A 10,677-nucleotide genomic window follows, 5' to 3' on the forward strand; every position below is an offset into this window, starting at 1 on the left:
CAAGATCCAGACATTCGAAGGGTTAGAGGACCTCCTTCAACTTAATCAATCCCTTATTTAACTATATGATTTCATACATCAACAGTTTGACGTCAACTGTAGGGCCTTCTTTCTTCTTCGAGCAATCATGTCTGATTTTGAGCAGCAATCCTGGAACGTCGAGCACCTCAAGAAGTATTGTCAATAATTATGAATGCAAATTTCATTTATGAACATGAAATTATTTTTGAGTGCTAACCCTTATGTTGTATTCTCAAAGTACCTAATATTTACAGGAACAAAAGACATTGGCGCCCTCATTAAGTTCAAGGCACTCAACCAAAGCCCTTGGCATCATAAGACCAAGGCACTCAAACCTTTTGGTCATCCTCAACAAAAGACCTTGGCGCCCTCATTAAGTCCAAGGAACTCAACCAAAGTCTTTGGCACCATAAGACCAAGACACTCAAACCTTTCGGTCGTTCTGGACAAAAGACCTTGACGTCCTCAATAAGTCCAAGGCACTCAACAAAAGCCATTGACACCATAAGACCAAGGGACTCAAACCTTTCGGTCATCCTCGACAAAAGACCTTGACGCCCACATTATGTCCAAGGCACTCAACCAAAGCCCTTGGCACCATAAGACCAAGGCACTCACACCTTTCGGTCATCCTCAACAAAAGATCATGGCTCCCTCATTAAGTCCAAGACACTCCATCAAGGCCCTTGGCATCAGAAGACCAAGGCACGCCAATCTTTCGGTTGACTCAGAAATAAAAAAGAGACCCCAAACACCTTGATTCCCTCATTAAGTCCAATGCACTCCACTAAAGCCCTTGGCACTGTTTACGTCGGAAATTGATTTTATTACAAAGTCCATTACAATCGTTTATCGATACAATAGAATCACAAGAGCGAGCCTTTTTATAAGACTTCTCTTTACAAAAGAAATAAAATGAAGATTTCCTACAAACACACACAAAAATTATTTATCAATCGCTACTTGTGTGGGATCTTTGCATGTGTCGGGGATGCGTTAGCCCATGGACGACCGATTCACAGATCTAGATTGATCGTGAAGAAGGCTCGGTGTTCTTGTTTTAATGAGGAAACTAGAACAAAAGTAAATATCTCAGCGAGGTGAGATAAGTACTCTTCTCGAGATCAAAGCGATGTTTGATCTCAAGGAAAGGGGTGAAGGCTTGTAGATCTCTCGAAATCTTCCTCTTTATGCACGAAGTTCACCGAGATCTCGCCTTTCTCTCTAAAATCTGTGGCTCTTTTCTCTCAAAATGTCAGCACCTCGCCTTCAAAATCCAGATCTCTCTGCCTCTTTGCACAAGGGTACTAGGGGGTATTTATAGGCTTTGGATGATGTATTTAGGGATAAGAATTCATGATTTGGGTGTATCTTTAGTTAATAACGACTTTCCCATATTTAGGGATGTTCTCAAAGCAGTTAGGAAGCTAGTGGACCGCACGAATCCTAAGAAAACATTAAAAAATGTGTTTTAGGAGTTTACTGTGCGAGATACATTTGTGTGTCTCAAAGTGCGAGACACATTTTTGTGTCTCGGATTTAGAGACACCTGAGTGTATCTCGTTTCATTGTTTTGTCATCTCGTGTGCTTCGTCGTTTCACGTGTTTCATCGTTTTGCGTGTTCCTTTACTTTCTTTTGGCATCGGATAATCCTCTTTGACTTAGATTTCAACGTTAATCGTATTCTCTTTGTCTCGAGCTGCATTCGGGAACATATATGTAATTTTTAATACCTACAGATACCCCCTCCAAAGTTTTTAGCCTTCTTAGTATTTTATCGAGGAGTCTGGAACACTTTGGATAATATAGGCCCTGCTTTCAATCTCTTCAGTATTTTTTCGAAGAGACCATGTAGAAGGACCCGTGAGTGGCTTCAATTCTTTAACTTATTCAGCTTTCACTCTATTCTGTATTTTGTCGAATAGTCTAAAATATTTCTGGTGCTGTGTTTATCGCTTAACCGTTGTCGAAACCTTAAACTAAAATGGGTGCGTTGATACCTGAATTAGCTCGTGTCGTTGAGTTAATGTTAAACTGGTCATCTTCGTCTTGAATTCACATCTGATTTGTGATTGAACTCCTGGGGATAATAGAATTATCGGCGCCTGATTTTGGTGAAATTGTCAAATTGTTGACCTCCGCTATGGCGTAAACACAGTTTATACTCATACGTAACCGGAGTCTACACAGTTTAAACTCTTAAGGCGTTGGAGCAGGGAGAAATACTTTATATATACTCATATACTCCTCAGAGTTTTGAAGAACAGTTTAACCTCATATACCCGTTGGAGTTTCAAGGAGATGTTGTTTATACTCGTAGTATACTCATCGGAGCGTGAATATGTACCTTGAATATGTTGAAAATAGGCAAAAATGAACAAACTCATGCACTAAAGCACTCGCGGGACCCACCATACACGTGATACACTCTCACATGCCTCGTACGAGTGCGAGACACATTAGAGTGTCTTGCCAAGGCAGCCAGGGTCGGTTCTTAGGAGTTCTCAAATCCTAATTCCTCCGATTTTTTCAAAAATTTTTGCTCCCTCTGAGTTTGAAAATCTCTCCTCAACCCTTTAAAAGGATTTCCCTCAACCAAACCCTCCTCCATCTCCTTGATTTTGTCGGATTTTTTTGGCTAGGGTTTGGTCTTCAAACCTCGGTTTCGAACACTTTATCGCAGTTCTTCTTCACCGAGCTCATCCACCTTTGGCTCCAGGTAAACTTCCCTCTCATGGATCCAATTTTGATCAAATTTTGAACAAAATTGGTCCTTAATTATTGGTTTTGGTGGAGAGCTGAAACCTTTGTTTCGAGTTTGGGGGTTTCTTCTTCATTTTCCTCATGCAAACAACTCAAACTCCTTCCTCTTCTTCTTAACATGAACCCGAAGTCCCCTCCCTCGACGTTTGTCGATTTCAGAGTTCTTCCCTCATGTGATTTCCATCGAGCCCTATTTTTTTCTCTTGAGGTATAATTCCTTTTCCTTGTGTTATTCTTGATAAAAGTTTGATTTTTATCTTAATCATGGCCGAACCTCAAGCTTTCGGGGGTTTTGGTTTCGGGCTTTTGGATGAGAATCGAGGATTTAGCTTCGTGTATTTAGATGATTATCGAGGATTTAGCTTTTGTTTTTGATAATTGGGCCAAAGCTTTGGCTTCGTGTATTTGAATATTTTCCAAGTCTTCCCCTTGACCACTTCTCAATTCTTGGTGAGGGTTGAGTTTGAGGGTGTTTAATTATAGCTTTTGGGTTGGTTTATCCTCTTGAGATTGAAATTTTACCTGGATCAATAACTTTCCTTATAGATTGACGATGTCTCCCAAGAGAGCATGTGTTCAGAGGAGTTGATCAACCTCTCTGCCGACTGAGAGAGAGGCTCTCGCAGCTTCATTTTTTAGGGGTAAGTGTTTATCACTTTCATCAATTCAAAACTGATATTCTGAGTAGTGTATCCTCGTTTGCTCTCCTTCATGAGGCATTCGAGAAGAGTCGGTATCTTCCTTTGTTAGGGTCGATGCTTAAAAGATGTGTTTTGCTTGATCAAAACATGTCTCAGGGCAAAAGGGGCAATTTCATGCTGTATCGCACTTTGTAAGGCTGGGTATATTGTCACGTTATTTTCGCGACAATGTACATTGTCTTTCATGGTGAAACAGTCGAAATCGTCTCTCCAATTACAAGGCAGTGACTCTATATCACTCTCAGCTTTAGATGACCCTCGAAGCCGAGTAGTGGTTAAATGAAGATGATGGGGGTCTGAGATATCTTCCCCTGATCCCTCGCTAATATGCGCTAACTCATCTAGGGAAGCAGGCTGTGACGTGGGAGATATCCTGGCATCTAACGAAGGACCAAGAGCGAGTCCATTGAGGGTACATCACTCACCAGAAGACCCCAAGCTCAAGTGATAGAAATTATATTCGCGGACTTCATCCCGGTGTACTGGGGCCAGACGAAGCGTCGCAGATTGAGTTACCGATAATTGCCAACACAGTAAGGAATCACCTCGCGAGGCTGGGAAGAGAGTTGCCCGTTAAGGTCTATAGGTGTTACGACTGGGTGCACTCGTCGGCGGACAAGTGGTGGAAATGCATGATAAGTTATGTTCTTAGGCGTTGGGGTGCAGAGCTGATTAATAATGGATTGCACGCACCCATCCGCGCCAGTATGTACAGGTTACCCATCAGCGTTCATCACTTCTTTGAGATGCTGGAACTTTACAACCCGGACACCAACACCTTCTTGACCAAGAACGAGGAGTTGGGGTTAGCTCTACATGAGATGCACAAGGTCTTAGGGTTACCGATGGGCGACGTTCCATACCAGGAATATTTTCCCATCAACCAGCAGTTGAGCCAACTAAAGCTGACCAACCCCGCAAGATACAACAGGTTGTGGGAGCTCACGTGTCATTACCAGATGGCCTTAACTGGTGTCGATATCAATGCTAAGAAGAAGTTCCCACATCTTAGCTTGAAGCAATTTGCAGATTATTTGTTTAAGCACCTAGAGGACCAATCTGGCGAGGTGGTTTGTGAGTTAGCGCCTCTGACTCCCTCAGAAATCAACAATCTGATTGAGAAGATTGACGCTCAATACTATACCACTCATGCTGCTGAGGGTAAATTCCTAAGGGGGACTAAGTTCCAGACATTCATGTGGCATGCACAGAAGCGGGTTCAACCTATGACTCTCCTGGCAGGCTATCTCGCTATTTGGTTGAAGAAGTGCATCGTGTCGTACCATTTCTTTGATGCGTTGCCAATAGAGGTGCTCTTCCCAGCTGTTCAGCTCGCCTACGGGAAAAATCTCTCTTTACTTCTGGCGATGGTTGTCGATATACACTGCGAGCTTTGGCACTTAGTCACTGACTTCACGCAGGAGAGAAACAAGCCTAAGATCGAGATCCCCACTACCAAAGTCAAGCTACCATATACTTATCTGATGGTGTGGCTCGTCCTTCATCGCCCTGACTTGATGTCAGCTTCGAATGTTGTGAATCTCTCTGATCCTCTCTTTTAGCTGTTGGAAGATTAAAAATAGGAAGCACGACAATTCCTCGAAGTGAAGCAACAGCTCCAAATTCACAAGTGTTGGGAGTTCTTCAAGTGTTTCCCATAATTCTTCGGCTAATTCGACGAATTGTTGATTGGCGAGGAAAGGTTGGGGATAAGTCAAACTGCTCTCAACGTAGGCTACTTCAAGTGGTTGATGAACATCAGGCTCGGCTACCTTGTCTTCTGAGTGAAGAACTATTGTCATATAGAGCACTATCTTCCTTATTGGTTCGCTCGTCAATTCGGTTATGACCAACTGTACATCAGGAATCCAAACCGGCAACTAAGGACTCAAGGCAGACTCGTAGATGGTGCCCAGGTGTGGCTTTGGAGCGTGGCGGGTTGCGCGGGCACTATCGTTAATCTTCCACCTGTAGAACGCTCGTTGCAACTTACATTTCTCTGTTGCAAATGGTTTATTGTTGCCAATGCGCCCACCAAGCTGAAGCAAATTTCAGAACTAGAGGCTAAAGAAGAAGCTCGGGTTGCAGCTAGGATCCCGATATGACGAGCTGTTAGTAGATGATGAAGAGCCAAGGATGAGTCGAACTGTTCTCGATGTGGGTTGCTTCTAGTGGCTGATGAACATCCGACCCGACTACCTTCTCTTCCGTGTGAAGAATGACTACAAGATCGAGCCCTACTTTCCCTGCCAGTTCGCCCGTCAATTTGGTTATGACCAACTGTATATCAGGAATCCGAGCAAGGATATGAAGGTTCACGGAGGCCTTATTGATGGGGCTCGCACATGGTTATGGAGCATTGCGGGCTGTACCGGTGCCAGATTTAGCCTTCCCGCTCTAGAGACTCGGTTACAACTTACCTTCCTCTGCTACAAGTGGTTGATTGCCGCCAACACATCCACAAGAAAGAGAGATATCTCAGAGTTGGAGGCACAGGTGGCGGCCAAATAGGCGGCTAATATAAATCGAGAGGCTGTGCTCTCAAGGAGGAAGGGAAAAGAGCCTGTTGGACCATCTGGCAAAGGCAAGCAGGTGATCGAGGAGGAAGAGGAGATCCTCCGAAGTGAAGAAAAGGAGGCTTCAGAAGAAGGCACAACCGGAGGTGAAGGCAAAGGGGCTGGTGATGATAAGGATGAGGTCATGACGGGTCTTCCACCATCTTTCTTTTCCTGAGGGGTTGCGAGTTTGACGATTTCCCATCGAACTCGCCAATCTGATCTGCCTAAGTCTCCAACAGCTCTGAGGGGGCCAAAACAGAAGGTCATGTTCATATACCCTAAAAAGATGATGATTGTTCTTCCAGGTGGGGATACGAAAGAAGAGGGAGAACATGCTGTCGAAACCGAGGTGGTGCATTAGAAACGAACCCGCTCCTTTGAGGTGACTACCAGGGCCGAATTACATATGAAGTTTCGACAGGAAAACCTATCGTTTTGGAAGAAGCCCGTCTGTCGAAGAGGCCGAAGAAGGTCGTGTACCGACCATGCACTCCTCTGCCTGCATCAGAAGAAGAGCTGACCCGCGATATTCCAGGAGAAGGTAACATCTCACCTTGTTTCGCTTTTGTCATTTTCCATACTTTGGGCCAGCGATTTGCTGAATATATATACTTCATTGTCGATCCGTAGGGAGTCTTGAAGAGGGTGAGCTTCCATACAATCCTCCTTCTCTTGGTTTTACCCATTCTGAGAGGTCAGGCTTCATGCAACAGATGCGTGAGGCCATGGGTGAAGAGGCTTGTGACCCTAAAGTTGGAGGTGATGCCGAGGTTTGATTCGACTCACCCACTGACACTGCTGTAAGAACTTCAAGTCCAGGTATATCTAAAATAGATAATACCTCATTTAGGTGGTAGTTAAGAGAGTTGAGCGATTCAGAATCAGTGCCCTCATTAATCGCTTCTGTGCTTCATTCTCTTTTAGAAAAATTGAAGGGACCGAGCATGAGCGTCGGGACCATGAAACCTGTTGTAGCTGATGAAGGTAAATCTGATTCTCACTTGTCGTGAATTCCACTTTCCTTCTTTGTACTTAATACTCAGATTTTTTGTAGACGTCGTGATGGAAGAGCTCTCCATGGAGGGGACCCTTCATGACATTAATATCAGGGATTTTGACAAGCATTCCCTTGATCAGGTGATGGGTTTCACCGAAGATGATCAAGAATTGCTTGCTAATATGTTATCGGAGCAAGCTCATCGTGAAGCCGCAGGACCAACCACTGAGGCTGGTTCATCTGCAAGTATGAATCTTATCCCGAAGTTGTTGTTATTCATTTGTTAGCTCTTTCTTAAGGGGATTTTTGATTGTAGGACTAGCCACTAGAGCTGATACGACTACAATTGTCGGGTTTTTAGACCAGCCCGATGGTTTCAGTTTCTTGATGTTAGAAGGAGCCATTATTGAAGCTCAACCATCCGATCTTCAGCCTTAAGTCACCATTCCCTCAGATCCAATAGCTACAGAAGCCTCCACTATTACAGAGGATAGTCCCGTTACCCTAATGATGAGACCAACTGATGAGGCTGTTACATCCACGATTATTACCTCTACGCCAATTCCAGCAGTACATGAAGTTAGGTCAATGGGATCAAATGTAGAGCGCCAAGTCGAAGGATCCTCTGCCGGCGTTGGTAAGCTCTATCTTTTGATCCCCTTCCGAATATTGATCGTACTCTTTAACAACCTTTAGAGTACTTATCTCTTCTTCTTTTCTTACAGAGCTTTCCTCAACTCTATATGACTTTGTCAAGGTGTTGTTGTCAGATAATGACCCGGATAGAGCCATCTTTTGCATGGAACTCCCCCACTTCTTCTTGTTCGTGAGCGAGATGATTGACAAGCTCCTTTACCAAGGCTTTTCGTTCAACCAGTTCAGGCAATATCTCGATCGCCAAGTGGTGACAATCAGAGACGAGGGATATCCAGACTTAGCGGATTCTATTGCTACAGATTTAGGTCGTTTGGAGCACGAGCTTCAGAAGCTGAGGGAGTTTTAGGCTACAAGTGCTTCCTCATATGTGGTCACTCAGATGGAATTCCGGCTATAGGCATAGCACGATACCTGAGCCTCCGCTGAACTTGAGCTTCAAACATAACAGGGTCGCGTAAGACAAGTGGAAGAAGTTTACGCTAGTAGGATAGCAACCCATCGCGACCTACACTCATCTCTCGAGTCAAGTAGTTTAGAAATAGCAAGGCTTGAACAAGAGCTCAAGGCGGCGAAGGATGCTCAAGTTATCTTAGAAATGGAGATGGTTCGTGCGGAACAGGCTCGAGCTCAGGTGCTTGGGAAACTAGAGCTCTCGAGAGAGAAGTTAGCCAAGATGGAGAAAGAGGCAACAAAGGTATTGGTCACTAGCGAAGACTCCCTCAAGGCTGAGTTAAAGAACAAACTCGAGCAGGCTTATGCAGAAGAACTCTCTAGATAAGAGTAACAAGTCTGTAGCCATAAGCTCTATGTAGATTGATAGTACTATCTCCTGTATCTTTCATTTCAATTTTATTAATAAAACAAAATTTTTGTTCAGTGTGTTTTTATTATGATTTCTTATTCTATTTGGAATAATTAACTATAATACTTATAAGATTTTTGATAAACCCTCAGCCGTCAACGGATTTGATGTGCCTTTACCGACTACTGTCTGAATCGGACTAGCATGCAGATTATCTAAGTCTGTTCCACATGTAACGTTATACTAAAAATTAACTCTCTTAGACTTAATGCTACGATATTGAATACATAGACTTTGTTATTTTCACGGGAATGTACCACCTGGCAGCATGTGTTAGATGCAGAATTATCTCTAATTAGGGATCGAGATTAAGTCCCCCATGCATGAAATACATGGATTTTAGTGTTGAAAGATTGTATCTTTTCATGGGGCAAAGATGAACCCTGTGTTTTGTCTTCTCTTGGGGCAAAGACGAACCCTACGCTGGCCACTTTAAAAGAAACTCAAAGTGGGATCTCCATTTTGAGAATCTAAAAGGTGAAACTAAGAGTGAGATCTCTACTCTGAGAATCAAAAGAGATTTGCATAACCCTAACTGTCGAAATGTTTGATTACCCAATCTGAAAGTGGACTTCTCATTTATCGAGAAGGAATTCTGTTTTTTGGTCCTAACTATAGGAAGGTTTGACCAAATGGGGGTTTGAGATGATCCTAACTGTAGGAATATTTGATCATTTGATTTGGGTGGAGACCTCTCCTCTATTGAAAGAAAACTCCGGTTTTAGCCCTAACTATAGGAAGGTTTGACCAAGTGGGGTTTGAGACGACCCTAACTATAGGAAGGTTTGATCACTTGATTTAAAAGTGGACCTCTCATTCATGGAAGAAATCAAGAGAGGATTTTGGTTTTAGCCCAACTGTAGGAAGGTTTGACCAAATAGAAATTTGAGACGACCCTAACTGTAGGAAGGTTTGATCACTCGATTTGAAAGTGGACCTCTTGTTCATGGAAGGAATCGAGAGGGGATTTCGGTTTTGGCCCTAACTATTAGAAGGTTTGACAAAATAGGAGTGGGGTAGTACAAATAACAATAGGAGTATTGATTTGTACAAATCACTTTGTTAATATAGTGGGAGTTTTTGGTGTCAAGTTATAAGGACTTAACACGAAAGGGGTTTGATAATTGCCATGGATCAGCAAGTTGAAATTTCAAGCACTATGTCAGGGATTTAACAGTGGGAATGTTAAGTGCTCAGACATAGTGGGAGGTCGGATGGATTTAACCATGAAGAATTTTGATGGACCCACCGTCAATTGATTTGATCAGTGAGGAATTTTGTGATGGAAGATTGTAGATAATCGAACACCAGTGGGAGTTTTGTGAGGGAAGATTGATCAAATAAAGTGATTGAATCTCATCTCGACAAAAGAGTGCTCAAAAAGTCATGGTGGAGGTTGATGAAATTAATCCTGACGATTGAAACCAACCAAGGATTGTGAATGAAGGAAAGAATGTATTTTGTTGTCTTTCGCTTCACAAAAGAATCCTGGTTATTAGGAAGATGACGATAACCAAGGAGGGTTTCGGCAACTTGTTCCTAAGTGGATTGAGGCAGATGGGAAGTGCTTCATCCTTGAAGGAATTTAAAGTCACAGTGTGAAGGTTTTAATTATCTTGGTAATGATTAAATCGCCACAGTGGGGGAATCTTAATCATTTTTATAATGATTAAGAATGAATTATTCAGATGGTTGGTTTTCATCTTAAATAATCTTTGGATCTTAGGTTATCCTTAATAATACGATGCGTAGTATTCTCCAAGAACTTCCCGTTAGGGGTATTATTGTACAATAACTTAAGTTGCACGTGTCAAATAGGTTATTCTGAGTGTACTAGGGATAATACTTCTTCAAAAACTTTCCATTTATTGGTAACATAATTTTGTCACCGTCTTGGGTGACTAACCGATATACACCGTTCGAGTAGACTATCTCTACCACGAACGACCCTTCCCATTTAGGTTGGAATTTGCTTTTCTTCTTGGAATTGAGTATCATTGGTCGCCGAATGGCAAGAACCAAGTCTCCTTCCTTAATGGCTCGTTGTCAAACTTTCTTGTCAAAGGCCCTGAAGATTCTGGCTTAGGACAACTCAATTTGTTATTGAGCTTCTAGGT

Source organism: Asparagus officinalis, chromosome 7 (assembly GCF_001876935.1).
Source record: "Asparagus officinalis chromosome 7, Aspof.V1, whole genome shotgun sequence".
Lineage (NCBI taxonomy): Eukaryota > Viridiplantae > Streptophyta > Magnoliopsida > Asparagales > Asparagaceae > Asparagus > Asparagus officinalis.